Source organism: Abramis brama (assembly GCF_963993115.1).
Source record: "Abramis brama genome assembly, chromosome: 8".
In the NCBI taxonomy this organism is placed as follows: domain Eukaryota; kingdom Metazoa; phylum Chordata; class Actinopteri; order Cypriniformes; family Leuciscidae; genus Abramis; species Abramis brama.
In genome coordinates, this window is record NC_139970.1 from 23,747,373 (window position 1) to 23,762,650 (window position 15,278).

Below are 15,278 nucleotides of genomic sequence, written 5' to 3' on the forward strand. Positions count from 1 at the left end.
CATGTTGAATTTTTATATATTTAGTCTAGGTATTTGAGGATGAGGGCAAGTCATGCAACACGTTAGGTGTCTGCATAATTTGGCTAGCTAGTGACAAAAAGAAGCTCATTTAATGCTTAAGACATATTTACTTATACAGTATTTGTATGTATTATTTTATTTATATTATTAAATTTATATTATATTTTACTATTATATGGTTGCAATTTATTATTTCCATTTAGTATTATTGTTTTCCTGGTGTCTGTGAATCAACCAGTTGAAAACCACTGGTCTAAGCACACGAAACTAGTGTAACAAAGGAAACCGAACTGAGCAATTAATGATTAAAAGTAAACGCATTCCATGAACATTGTGCAAATTCAACTTTTTTTTTTTTCTTTTTTTTAGCTTATGTTCAGCAGAGGCTCCTCTTGCAAATAGAAACGCTTGTATTTTGAAGCATCAGTAATGAAGTGTGTTATGCATACCCAGAATAACACTGGGGAGTTGTGTTGAGAGCTGAACTGCAGCAGTAAACCATCATCTTCATCACAATAATTAAAGTGCAAGGGGATGTAATGTGGTGCATTGGTTGGATGCTCTCTTTATAGCAGATTCTATCAAAAACAAATTGGCGACAATAATTAAGTCTGAAACAATCTTGTTTTCACAGTTGGGGCTCATAAATACCCTAAGTCATCCAAAGTACTGTTGCTTTGTTATTGCTGCTGATGACAATGATTATTTTGATATTTCAGATAAGAGAGGATCAAATCTTATATTTTTGTATACCAATCACTGTGAGCCGTTTCGCTCTCTCTATATTTATATGCGTATGTATATATATATGACCAATATGAGCAGCACAAACATATGATCTGACTGGAAGTACAAATTCCAGAACAATTGAGAAATGCTGAGGAACAAGCACGTGAAGTCTCGGAGAGAGGAAGAGATAATACAAAAGAATATTGAATATTTCATTATTTTGTGTTAACTTTACTTGTGTCTAATGTGGAGACTATTTGAATAAAACATGACATCCATTGCGAAAAGGTTTTGGTGAGGAAATGGCTCTTCAAAGATGAAAGGCTTGTATTAATGAGCTGTAAGAATGAGAAAATGTGCTTTTTGTTATTTTTCTCCTCTTTCCCTGCCTCCCTTTCTAATATGAGCAGTGCCGACAACAGAATGGCAAGGTCAATATGACCAGACAGTGTAATATCTCTCATAACTAAAATTAGAGTTTAATGAAAGAGGATATGAGTACATTCTGACACGACAATGTGATTGTCATTGGAGAGGCAATTCTTCCTTGTCTCTGGCATGGACAGAAGCTTTCACACAGGCTGTCCAGGCTGTATGAAAGGTGAAGATACAACGTGGAGAGTAAGAAATCACTCTTTATTACAACTCCTGAAGGAGCTGATGTGTAGATGAATGGAACAAAGCTGTGTATGACAGCTCGCGAGAACCCAGGGAGATTCTGACAGGATAAACCAGACGCACCAGATGTCCAACAAAATTGTCTTCATTTTGATGATGTTCCCAGGACCTTAGTGAAATATTATCAGATTATAGGAACCAAAGAGAGATAAATGAGAAAAAACTAGATATCTTTTTTTTACAGAGACCTACTGGCTTTAGTCACCAACACACGTATGACAAATAATACATTTCTTTCAGTTTAGGAATGAAGTAGGCTACATTTCCACAAACACGAGTACAGGTTTTCCCTGCAGACTTGTATTCATGTACCCTGACTTAAGGATAGAACAAGAGCAAGCTGATATGCCATTTCATTAGTACACAGGGATGTCAAATCGTTAAATTTTCCTCTATATCAATTATTCATCAGAGAGACTTTTAATGTGAAGTATTAATGTAAAATGACTCTTTCCTCTGCTCTTTCCTCTAATGCTGTTTTTAAAATAACTCTCTCTCTCAGACGCTCACACAAATTACAAAATTGATAGTACATTTCCTTTACAATTGTTTTGTTTACTAATATTTACTACTTCCAATCTGTTACAAACTGCGTTGACACGGTTGAGGTTCCAAATGCTGCTTTATTGGAACAATCCAGAATAGTAATCCATATAACACACAGGCAAACAATTCAAATAAGCAACAGGGCAGAAAACAAGGGCAAAAGGGTAATCCAGAATACAGGCAGAGAATTAAAAACCAAGACACAGGAAACCAAGGTAACGCTCAGAAATGCAGTCTAACTTCACAAAGAATGAGTGAAAAAACAGGGCTTAGGTGTGATTGTCACCTAAATGGGGCCATTCAAAGCCTTTATAAAGTCCCTCTTCCTCTGGACACTGTCTCCTAATGGCTGAGATACACAACACATGCAGGTAAGGGTCTAAATACTAGCTTTGCTATTGCCTGATACTTGATAATAATCTGTACAATATTGTGATCTGAGCTTAGAGTTATACGTAGGCTATCGTCGGCTAACGTGGATATATCTATAAGCTAACACTGATCTCTCACCCAGACACCTGCCCTGTTCTCCTCACACCACAACTCAATGTATCTCCTCTGACCGTTGTTTTGTCTAATCATGGCCTGTCCCTGCTCTCTTGGCCGCATAGCTAGGCTCATAATTATATGACTGAGGTCCGTTATATGAGTAAACATTAGGCTACAATTTCCTCGCCCGTGTCTGACCTGTTATTGCGATCCATTGCTTTCCTATTGTTTACTTTGACTGCACTCCCTCCCGTTACATCACTTCTGGTTTGGGAGTTTTCAAATGTGGAAGTAATATTCTCACAAAAACGACTCCAGAAGCCTAAATAGCATTTTATAAGCATATGTTTATATTTAAATCTAGTTCCTACATTATTTTTCTATACATTGGCTCACTGGGTACTCTAACCTGCAATATGCCATTTAAATAGGCAGGCGTTAACAAGATAATGAGACACAGGTGTAAGTAATCAGACATATTGAATCCAGGTAATGGATTATGAGAATTGAAGTTCATGATGGGAAAGCAAGGTAGTTGGGTGGAGTGCCCTCTGGTGGTAATCATGGGCACTCAGCTGGTGGATGTAACACAGCCCAATCTTATGAAAACATAATTATACATAACTAATGATAAGTAAGCATGAAGGTCCAACTCTAATCCTAGCTGTCAGTGGGGTGTCGGCGAATTGTACCAAAACATATGAATGAGACTGTACGAATTCAACTGAATAAAAAAAAAATGTAAATGTGACATGACTGTTGACAGCATAATGCGTTTGTGCCTCTGGGGTTGTTATGCTTACAGTATTTATAAGAAGCTAAAAGAGCTGGATACAGAGAACAAAAAGAAGAAAAGAAAGAAAAAGTCCTTTGAATTCTGCCTGAAATTGTGTGAAAGGTGAATGTGAATTGGTCCAGGGTTAGTGCAATCCAGGAAGAATCATTTCCTTTTAATGCACTCTTTTATTCTCATGACAGCAGGTCATCAGACACGTTCTTTATTTCTTCCATTTATTTCACCCTTTCCAGTCTGTTGATAATCTCTGAGTCGCTCTATAATAAAGGTGATCATTGTGATGAGCTGCTCTACAACTCTATTATCATTAAATTACATACAATAAAAATTTGCTTTATATTGGTTATCAGTCAGTAAACTTTACTGATATTATCCAAAACTCAACTTGAAATTAAGGGTGTTTTCCAGCTTACTGTACCTCCTAAGGAAACTGGTTTCAGATTCAGACATTCAGATTCAGACAGACTTCCAAGACACCTCAACATATAATGATTAAGAACAAGTGGAAGTGAGATTTAGAGAAAACAAAGCCTATATTTATAGCACCAAATTAACTTAGAAATGCATTTTGAGCGGATGCTATGCAAATAGCAATAGATGCTGAAATATATGAAATGAAATGTAATTTCTTAAATAGTGTTAGATACTATTTATACAAAGAGCACATATTGGCTTTTTGTGACCATACTATAAGACCACCCTAATGCTTACCAAAGATTTTTCTTTTTGTTTGCCTTAACTAGACAATAGTGGGCAGAGTTAGTAAATAGCCTTTTCCAACAAGACAGGCTATTTGCACTTAAGTGTAAATAGACATTTTGTAAAAAAATTCTTTAAATTGTTCCACCCAACAGCATTTTATTCTTTCCGCCAACCAACAAACCTCAAACACATGTCTGTGTGATATACTGTAACAGGCAGGAAAGGATACATCTGTGCTGCTTTACTTCAAACTTTGAATTGGGATGTGCCTTAAAGGAGAAGTTCACTTTCAAAAAAACTTTTGCTGATAATTTACTCACCCCCATGTCATCCAAGATGTCCATGTCTTTCTTTCTTCAGTCGCAAAGAAATTAAGGTTTTTGATGAAAACATTCCAGGATTTCCCCCCATGTAATGGATTCTATTGGGACCCAAACGGTAGAAGGTCCAAATGACAGTTTAAGTGCAGCTTCAAAGGGCTTTAAACGATACCAGACGATGAATAAGGGTCTTATCTAGCGAAACGATCGGTCATTTCCAAAATAAATAAAAAAGTTTAAGTTTTATAAGCACAAATGTTCGCCTTGCTCTGTTCTGTGATGCGCGTTCGTGACGTCACGTAATACGCAATTACGTTGAAAAGGTCACGCTTGAAAAATTTCTGTCCTGAAGAAAATGTTCTTTTTGGCTTTTTAATATTAAAACACCCAGGATACGCACACGAAATGGGCATTTTAAACGATAAACTGACACAAATACATTTGAAAATGTGTATATGGTCCTCCTTCCGCACATTTGTAAACACGTCAAGTGTGACCTTTTCAACGTAATTGCGTATTACGTGACGTCTTCAACGCGCATCACAGAACAGAGCAAGGCGAGCGTTTGTGCTTATAAAACTTAAACTTTTTTATTTATTTTGGAAATGACAGATCGTTTCGCTAGATAAGACCCTTATTCATCGTCTGGTATCGTTTAAAGCCCTTTGAAGCTGCACTTAAACTGTCATTTGGACCTTCTACCGTTTGGGTCCCAATAGAATCCATTACATGGGGGGAAATCCTGGAATGTTTTCATCAAAAACCTTAATTTCTTTGCGACTGAAGAAAGAAAGACATGGACATCTTGGATGACATGGGGGTGAGTAAATTATCAGCAAAAGTTTTTTTGAAAGTGAACTTCTCCTTTAATGCTTCCCTACCTCTATATACTTCCTATGAAGGCAGGATTTGGAAAAGAGTGGTTCCAGAGAGGATGAGTGGAGGAGATAACTCACTTTACAATTCTAAATTATTCTTCAGCAATCAAAAACAGAATTTTGATAATGTATATATTATAAATGACTTATTCGTGCACATCACCAGGGCTTGCCATTAACACCCTCCAACCCACCAAATGCAAGTGTTTTTCTGCAGTGGCGTGTAACGCAGTCACTCCTACTAGCCAATTTGCGGGTTGAATTAGATATATAATAGATACATTTTCAATTGTAGTTTTTAAAAGGGCTGAAATAATAAATGAAGTAGCCTATTGTGTTGTCAAAAATATAGATTTTTCGATACATATCGATACTGAAATATCTTCTAATACTAATTTGTATTGCACTTTCTCACTCTCTCCTCTCTCAAAACACACACACAAACCCGCCTCGCCTCGTTGTTTCATTTGCTCTGGATAAATATTGTTGGTGTTCCAGGGCTTGAATTTCGGCGTGGGATTGAGTTTATTGCACATCATTTTACTCATTCCCGCAGATTTCGTGCTCACACCCAAAGTGCTCGCACATAAAGCTGCCTCTCATTACTAAATTGAGTTCTTTTTTGCTGCTTATTGCGCTTAAACAGTGAAATACACACAAAATGATGTCAAAATGTTGGTCTTGGGGAGTATTCACGTAGACACAGTCAGTAAACAGTTGAGAAAGAAAACGCATGTGTAACAGAACAACGGATCCGTGCGTCAGGTCTTAAAGTGACAGCAGCCTAATATACCTGCTGCCGAATTATGAGATAATATTAAAAATATCTATATGGCAGATTTTATCCCATGGTATCGATGTCAAAATTGTGGCCAATGAAAATGCTTAGTGGCTAGTAACTTTGGAAAATCACTAGCCACAGTGGCTGGTGAGCAAAAAAGTTAATGTCAGGCCCTGCACATCACTATATATATATTTTTTTTTGGATACACGTCACAATCTGACTAGAAACTTCCATTTCATGACAACTTTAAATGAATTTGAAACATTACGTTTTTGTCCACATCCCAGCTGTAGTATAAGTAGACACATTTTCAACATGGCCATTATCATCATCATCATCATCATCATTATCATTATCAATTCAGCTGTTAAACATCTTTTTTTTCCTGTTGGGGTCACAGTGTCCTCCAGAAGTCGCCGCTATGAATTGTTTGCTCTCATCAAGAGAGGTTTGATGATGAGCAGTCCAGCTGCACACCGAGCCCACCTGTTCTGAGCACAACGCCAATCACTCCTCGCCCGACGGTCCCAGGCAGCTGCAAGAGCCGGGCACAGCCTGGCAGTCACAGCATCTGCGCTGATGAACACGCTGAAGTTTAATCACTCCCGCAGCATGCCCGATGCTGTACGTTTCACAGCAGTGGCAAGCTCTGTTGAGCGACAGTCAGTTATGTAATTGTTTTTTCAAGCTTGAGAGGGTGTGAAAACAGTGGGCTGGTTTGGGACACGCAGTGGAGGTGAAGTGGTGGTGGAGGAGGAGGAAGAGAAGGATGAAAAGCAGAGAGCAGAGCAAGGAAAAAGGAAGGGTTGAGTGCTGATGATTAATGTGTAGTAGTGAGCAATATTCACTTAAAGGAATAATTTACCAATTTGACTTACCCTAGTGTTGTTTCTAACCCGTATGTAGTTATTTTTTTCAACCTAAAAGAAGTCATCTTTTTTTCATAAAGTGACGGTTCATAGTGACCAATGGCTGTCCAGCTCCAAAAAAAAATAGCTCTATAAAAGTATTCCATATGTTTTAAAAAATATTTTATTAGTGGAATAAGTTCTCCCATAAATGAAAATTCTGTCCTCATTTCTCACCCTCATCTCGTTCCAAAACCCAATGAAAGCCTGAAGAAAGTCATACAGGTTTAGAACAATATAAGGGCAAGTAATTGTAAAATATCCCATAGTTTTTAATGCACATGCATTATTAACTATATTAACTTGTGTAAATTTCATTTTGTTATACAAAATATCAAGCCAAGTGGCATCTACAAACATATAATACAAAAACCTCAGTTGGTGGATGTATGAAATCAGTAACCACAGGTGTATTTCATCATTGTAACTACATGATCCACAAACATTTTGCATTCATTAAAAACAAATCTATATACTGTTTCATCATTTTACACTGAAAAAAGTTGTGTTCAATGTTTTGCTTTAAAGGTTTGTTTGTGGTGTCTTTAAAATTGATTCACTTGGTTTGATAACGCAAAGAAATCTATTTCATTTAAAGTGTGGCCTAAGTATGCAAATACTTGGGACCACTGCGTGTGAATCTGTTCTTGTTAAGATGTTTATCATATGTTTGTAGACACTAATTAGAGCGTTATGCTCCCCAGATGATGCGCTCTAATTCATTGTCTTCAATATGCATGTGTACTTACTGGGTACTGAATACTAAAGTCCTACTAAAGCAAACACAGACTGCATGTTGTAATCAAAGACTCACTTGTTTTACATCAAACTGTTTTACAGGGGATTTAGAAAGAAACATAATTTCAAAGTAAAGCACGCTGGAAAACATACTGATTTTTAGAAACAGAAATGCCTTGTGTCTTTTGCCACTGAATCAATAAGCTGCATTAGCACATATGCTACATGATGCACGTGACTATAGGCCTACAGAGCACAGAAAAGCAGACACGGTGGGACACAGACAGGTGGACCAGTGAAGACTAAAATTTTACTGTTTAATGTTATTTTTTATTATTATTTTTCTTTATTCATTTATGTATGTTGTACATGTGTGCTGATAAGAGATATGGGATGAGCTATATTTTGCTTAGAGGTATGTGTGCAATGTAACACGTTCACTGAGCAGAGATGTTCCACTAATGATGATACTTCAAATGTATGAAACCACAAATGTATACACAGAGGAATAGTTTCTTAATATGGAAAGTGGATTGTACCATGTGTAAGCATGAGGTATGCGTTCCATTTTTAAACAAAAGCAACATGTTTTTCTACCTTACAAGGAAGTTGAAAGTCGCTCAGTGGTGTATATAAGCTCAATCTTACTGTACCACCTCAGAGAAACATAAAGGCATGAGGGGGTGAGGGAGGAGAAACACAGAGAAACTATTACAGCTGGCATGATGGGGTGAGGGAATAGAGAAATAGGGAACAGAGAAAACTGGAATGAAGCCTTGTAGCCTTATTCTTATATGCCTGTTTCTCTCTGTCTGATACAACATAGTAAATAGAAATCTCTTGGCAAAATATCTGGTGCAGCTTCCGTGACTCAAACATAACGGGGGAAAGCATGATTTTCAAATTTACAATTTGGCGTCACGAACATAGATGCATCTTCGGACAGTTGTCTCAATCATTTCAGGTATGGCTTTTTAAAAATAGTTCTAAGTCTGCCTGGTGAGAGACAATGACTGAAACTGCTTAAAATAACTGTTATTTAAAGTACCATGTTGTGTTGCCAATGAATAAATGTATCAGACATAGTAAAAAAAAAAAAAGTAAGAAAAAATATATAGATTTAAATGAAGTAATTCAATTTAATTTGGCTTATTTAAGTTTCTCTGAAAAGTGGATCTTTAAAAATATTTGAATGATGCCAGTAATGACTTTCATTGACTTTCTGAGGTGCTTGGCAATTTCACAGGCAGGATTTATTTGGTAGAGATTATAGTTCACACTGAGCTACTGTCCTCCCTAGCAGCATTTGTGTGCATGTGCGTGTGTGTGTGCTTGTCACACAGACAGTGTGCCTCTCTCTCTCTTTTAAAAGTTCTGGCTCTCTCCCACTCACTCAGAGTCAGATTCCCATCTTCTTTCTGTTCCCTTCACTCTCTCCAATTGTATAATGCACTTAGCAACACACAGAGGGAAGAGAAGGAGGAGAACGAAAGACAGACAGGAGGAGGAGGTAGCTCAGGGAGAAATAAGTGGCTGTAGCTCATCCATAATGCAGTGTCCTGGTCAACAATCATGTCACTTCGGGTAGAACTGTCCAAAATTCACTCCATATGGCCAAATGCAAAACTCCAAAACCATTTCAGACAAACAATGTGATGATACACAAAGCAAAACTGTTGTTGAAGATGAAACGGATAAATAAATAATAATCTTGCCTAATGCAGAATGCACATGCTGCTCTGTGTCGTCTAATACATATTACATCAAAGACATTCACGCCAGCCACATGCCAGCTAGAGTCTGGCTTTAATTTTTTTCAGTTGTTGATAGTAAAATAGATGTCATTCAAAATCAAATTCACATTACCTGTACAGTTCTCAGGTGATATATCAAAGTGGAAGATAAATTGAGTCACGTGTGTGTGTGTGTGTGTGTGTGTGTGTGTGTGTGTGTGTGTGTGTGTGTGTGTGTGTGTGTGTGTGTGTGTGTGTGTGTGTGTGTGTGTGTGTGTGTGTGTGTGTGTGTGTGTGTGTGTGGTCTTGGTAAATCCTACATTATGGGGACAAAATGTCCCCGCAAAGATGGCAATATCCAAAATCCTTGTCCTTGTGGGGAGATTCATCCTCAGGTGAAAAGCATCCTCAGAACATTGACTATCCTTTTACAAATAAAGTCAAGCAGTGTATTTTAAATGCAAATAGCAAAATTAATATGTTCAATGGTAATTAGCAAGTGACAGTTATAACAGAGGCTTATGTTTTAGGCATATATGATGCTCAGAAATGAGAGGGAGTGCCTATGTCAATCACCTCTGAGCATTAATACACACAGCAAACATCTCTTCAGTCATGGGGCTGTCGCAGTAATAGCTAATTGAGTTTGTCTCTCTCTTCTCAATGCTTAAGCTGTCTCAGGTGTAGAGCACCCAGAGGAGTCAGTCACCATGACAGCAGCTCAGCCTGAAAGAGGCATCGGGGAGGAGAGCTGCCACTCATTCCTTCAACAACACTAACCACACACTCCAGCCTTGAACGTTCACAACCATTCATCCACAATAATCACATACAATGTATCTCCTGCTAAAACATCTTTGGTGGTAGACATTGTCTTGGTCATTTGCATATCCTCTAAAAAGTAAAGGTTCTAAAAGTTTTTTTTTTTTTTTTTTTTTTTGCATAGAAGCTATAGAAGAACCATCTTTAGTTCCCCAAAGAACCTTTCAGTGAACCGTTATTAAAAGAACAATCTCTTAACATCTTAGAACATATTAATAATGTAAAGAACCTTTTTCCACTGTAAAGAGATTCCATGGATGATAAAGGTTCTTCAGGGAAGATGCCAATAAAGAACCTTTATTTTTAATAGTGTATGTTATTTATTTGCAATAAATAATTCAATAAATAATTTAAAACATTTATTTAAGCCTTACTTTCTCTAGGATTTGTTTGCGTATCAGTGATTTGTTTTATTTGTTAATAAAATTAAATAAAACAATAAAATAAAATAAAATAAAAAACAGATACACAATATGGAGTTAACTTTGATCACACTATTTTATGTCATCGTAATGAATTAGCTGTAAGGAACGTGAAATGTAATGCTATATTAGCCTGTTACTGATATGTGACTATTTTGTCAAATTATTTGGTGGGTTAATGCTGCGCAGGTTTACACGTTTAAAACAAACGTACTAAAACTAAATTTGAACAAAACCACAGTATTTGCAAGTAATGGCTAAACATTTTTGTTCAACACATACTGTATTTAATTTCACTGCCATAGACCTGGTCGTCAAAAAAGCGCTACTGAAGTACAAACAAAGTGCAATATAACTGTATGTGTATAGTACAATATATATTTGCTTAAATGTCTATTAAAACACATGCGAGAGCAGAGTATCTGTCAAGTCCAAGTTTGTCGCAAAGCTCTCTCCATCCTGAAAACGCCACGCTGATATTGATCCTTGTTTTATTTCTCTGTTTTTCCCAAAGCCTGCTTGCCTTAGTTGATCTACGTTTACGTTTTGTAAAATTTTACAAAAATTTTGGTAAAATGTACACAACTGCATGGAATATATCACACTGTAGAAGTGTTTTTTGATTTTATTACAAACATCTTACATATTGTACCTTTAACATCAAAAATGACTATTTTAGTGTCTTTACAATCTAAGCATCATAGTGCATGCCCCCGGTTTCACAGATAATGCTTAAGCGAGTCCCAGACTAAAATGCATGTTTGAGCTGTTTTAACTGAAAGCAACTTGCACTGACATAATATGCATGATATTATATAATGCATAATAATATTATGCATAATATTGCACTGACATAATATGACATAATATTATTATCTTAAAATATATCAGTCCCATGTTTTATGCACACCAGTATTTTTTTTTCAAAGGCACGTTTATAAAAGATACTTAAATGTCCTAATTGAACTAAGGCTTAATGCTGGCTTAATCTAAGCCCTTTCTGTGAAACCAGGCCATGGTGTTATAGGCCGTTAAAATGCAACACACATGTAACCGGTTCTCTGTTCTGTTTTTTATTTATTTTTTTATTTTTTTATCCACCAGGGATCCTGTTCTTGAACAAGTTTAAAAGACCCCTGGAATATAATTTGCTTTTATAATAAATTTGTTTTAGCTCTCTTCCAAATGTATGCTAGTAGACATAGTCAATAGAACTGTGCATGATCCACAGAGCATTAGAATAAACAGATGATTCACTCCACAGGAAATGTTTAGAGATGTGGGAAAACGGAGGCAGGGCAGTGTATTGTGCTCCACAGGTCCAATGGAGCTCTTGAAGTGTGAGGTGTGCAGATCACAGTGTAGGGAGAAAGACATGGGCAGGCATGTTGGTGTACTCAAATGGCAGTGAGGGAGGACTGAATTGTGACTCAGTCATGACTCAGACTTTGGCAAACACTGTTTTAGATCCACAGCAGAGCTCTCACAGTGGCTGCCAGTTAAAGCTCTTCAAGCTCAATGCTAACAGTTACCATGGAGATCTCCACAGGGGCACATACTAAAATCTATCAGTTTTTACTAAGTGTGAAAATAAGTACTTTTATACCCTGTAGTGTGTAGTCTGTGTCTGGTGGTTGCTACAACATGGCATGCTCAGGTCAGGTAGATGTTATCTTTAATAGCTGCAATAAAAGGATGACAAATAACCTGTTGATCCACTTGGTCACTCTCAGATCCCCCCTGCAGTCTGATTTCAAAGATTTGCCCACTATGACTTTTGTCTCTTTGTCCCACACTCCCTGATTCTTGTCAATGGTTGCTGTGTCTCTAAAAACCAGAACTGTTTTCAAACGGGTTTTCTGGACACTACCCATAACATAGTCTCATCCCAAAACTCAATGGTTGGCTTAGACGTCATTGGTTGAGCTAATGTTGCTGTTTCAGGATGGAAGGGTCATGGTTCAGATAATTGCTCCTGTATTATATAGATATATGATGCGCAAGGACCAGGAGTCATCGTTGAAGAGGGACACTGTGGTGGAGCTGATGGTGGGAGGAGCCAGGGTGGAGCTTTGGCTGAAGGGCTGGGCAGAACCTGGGGACTGACAGACGGAGGCAGAACCAGGGTGCTTGGAGTATCCAGCGGAGCAGAGAGACTGGCGGACGTGGGCCCCGAGGCAGAGACGGGAACTCAGCTGACCTGGGCGACGATGGAGCGAGCGAGGACGACGGGAAAACCGGAGGAAGAAAGTAACCCGGTGGAACCGAAGGGGTGGAGGGTGGAGGGCCGAGGCGCAGCCGGAGACCCGGAAGTCAGTGGCGGAAGCTGAGCGACTACCGACTGAGGTTGATCTGGAGGGATGAAGGAGCCCAGAGGAGTCCCTGGGCAGACAGGCCACGGTGGAGACGAGGGAAAGCACAGCTGGGGCGAGCCTACAGGCCGAGGTGGAGACATAGGCCTCGAGGCCCGAGATGCCGCCAGGGACTGGTGGAGGGGAAGCCCGAGGCAGAGCACGGTGCTAGCTGCGGGGGCAAAGCCAAGGAACTGAGCGACACGAGTAGAGCCGATGGATCCAAGGAACTGGATTGAACCAGCGAAGGGAATGGGACCAGGAAGTCAGGCGGGAACATTGGAGGAGGAAGATTTCGTATGGGACCGGGGCATCCAGATGGCCGGACGGGACCAGCGGAAAAGACTGATACTCTAGGGTGGGGGACTTGGGAGGGAACTGGATCCGCAGACCACAGATCGATAAGGCACAAGTCCGCTCCTTGCTCTGAGATGGGCTGAGCAGCTTGTGTAGACTCCGGGGTATTGAAGGTAGTCGGCTCTGGTTCTGGGACGAGCTCGGTGGGTGCCTTGGGCTCACACGCTGTGAGGGGGAGCATCCAGGCTAAATGCTCCAGAACATTCTGGTGTTCTGGGAGGAGGAGAAAGCACCATGCTGGTGAGTCCATTATTTTAATATTTTTCTGTTGCAAGGACAAATAGTTTTTAATTCAAGTGCACACAGGAAAACAGAGATTACAGCAATGAAACATTGATGACACAGAACCATGAGCAAACAAAACAGGAAGTAGATAATATGCAGGTAACAGAGGGAACTAAACAGGTGAACCAAATAAAAACTAATGTGTAGTCATGGGAACTACCAATAACTAATGCAGACACAACAGGAACTAAACTAAACAGAACATGACTTTTTTTTTTACTTTGAAGCAGAAACAGGGATCCATATAACAGTGTGCATGTGTAAATGTGCAGAAGATGGGAAGTGGAAAACACTGTATCAGATACCTTCACAAAGTTGACAGAAAAGCTTCTGCAAAGAGAGCACACTGTAACACAGAAACGCAAGCCTAACATCTCCCCCAGGAAGCAGTTTTTCTCCCCAATACAGCAGTGTTGCAAGCTGAAATCTTTCACCTGAGCATTGCCAGATCATGCGTAAACTCTCACTGTAGGTCACAGAGAGAATCAATAAACAGCTTTGCAGATGACAGTTCAATTGCTAGCAATAAGACAATACTGCAGCTCTCAGTTTTATTCCCATGACTGATAAAGTCAGTCTTGTGTAAATAATGTCAAACAGCAGTGATGAACAAGATGTAAATAATGTATTACATAATTTCTCTATACAAAAAGCAGTTCAGTAGTGGTTCTGTCAGAAATGTTTTGTACTTCACTGTTAAACAATTGCAAAATTATACAGTGTGCTCATTTATACTATATGTCTGTATATACATACTGCCAAATACACGTTCAAATATGTGTCACGAAACCACACACAGGAAACAGGGGATCCAATCGCAGTATGTTTATTAGGGAAAATCCGTACTCACAACTAGTCCAGGCAAGGGTCAAAATCCAAATAAGGCAATCCAAAAACAATAAACAAACAAGAACAGCAAAAACAGACCTCAGAAGTGATGTGACAATAACAAGGACTCTGTGACACATACTAAAACAGACAGGGTTATATACACAGGGAATGACAATGCTAATGGGGAATTGGCTGAGTGCAATGATTAGTGACAAGGGACAGCTGAGTGCAATGAAGAACAAGTATCGTGGGGAATGTAGTTCAGAATGTGACAGACACCGTGGGGAAGGAGGACATCTAGTGGTGACCCAGGGAACTCAAACCAGACACTGTGACAATATGTTTTGGGAGTATTGAGGATATAAAACAAAGGTCCCAAAAACAGAACACTGAAATCTGCACATACTGTACATGTTTGATGCATGTACATATACAGTCAACGGCCACTTTATTAGGCACACCTGTTCAAATGCTTGTTAATGCAAATATCTGATCAGCCAATCACTTGGCAGCAACTCAATGCACTTAGGCATTCAGACATGGGCTGTTTCTCAATATGTGTTCTTTAAAGTTTATTATGCTATTTTAAAGGTTTCTAACTTTGTTTTGAAGGTCTCCTACAAACAGGTTTACATGCAGCAAAGTTCAAAAAACACTTTCGTGTTCTCATAATATACATCACATCACCTCATTTCAACTCACTCAAATATTCAGCCCCTCTAATGGCCCAGTCTGTTGTGATTGGTCTACAGTACCTCTTACAACGCGTGTCAGAAACGAAACATCCATTGCCAGAGCTGAATTTCAGCTCCGAAGGCTTCCTAAAGCTCAGCGACTGTACACAGAGAAGCAGTCGTCAAAACGTTAAACTGTTGTATCGCTGTGGTA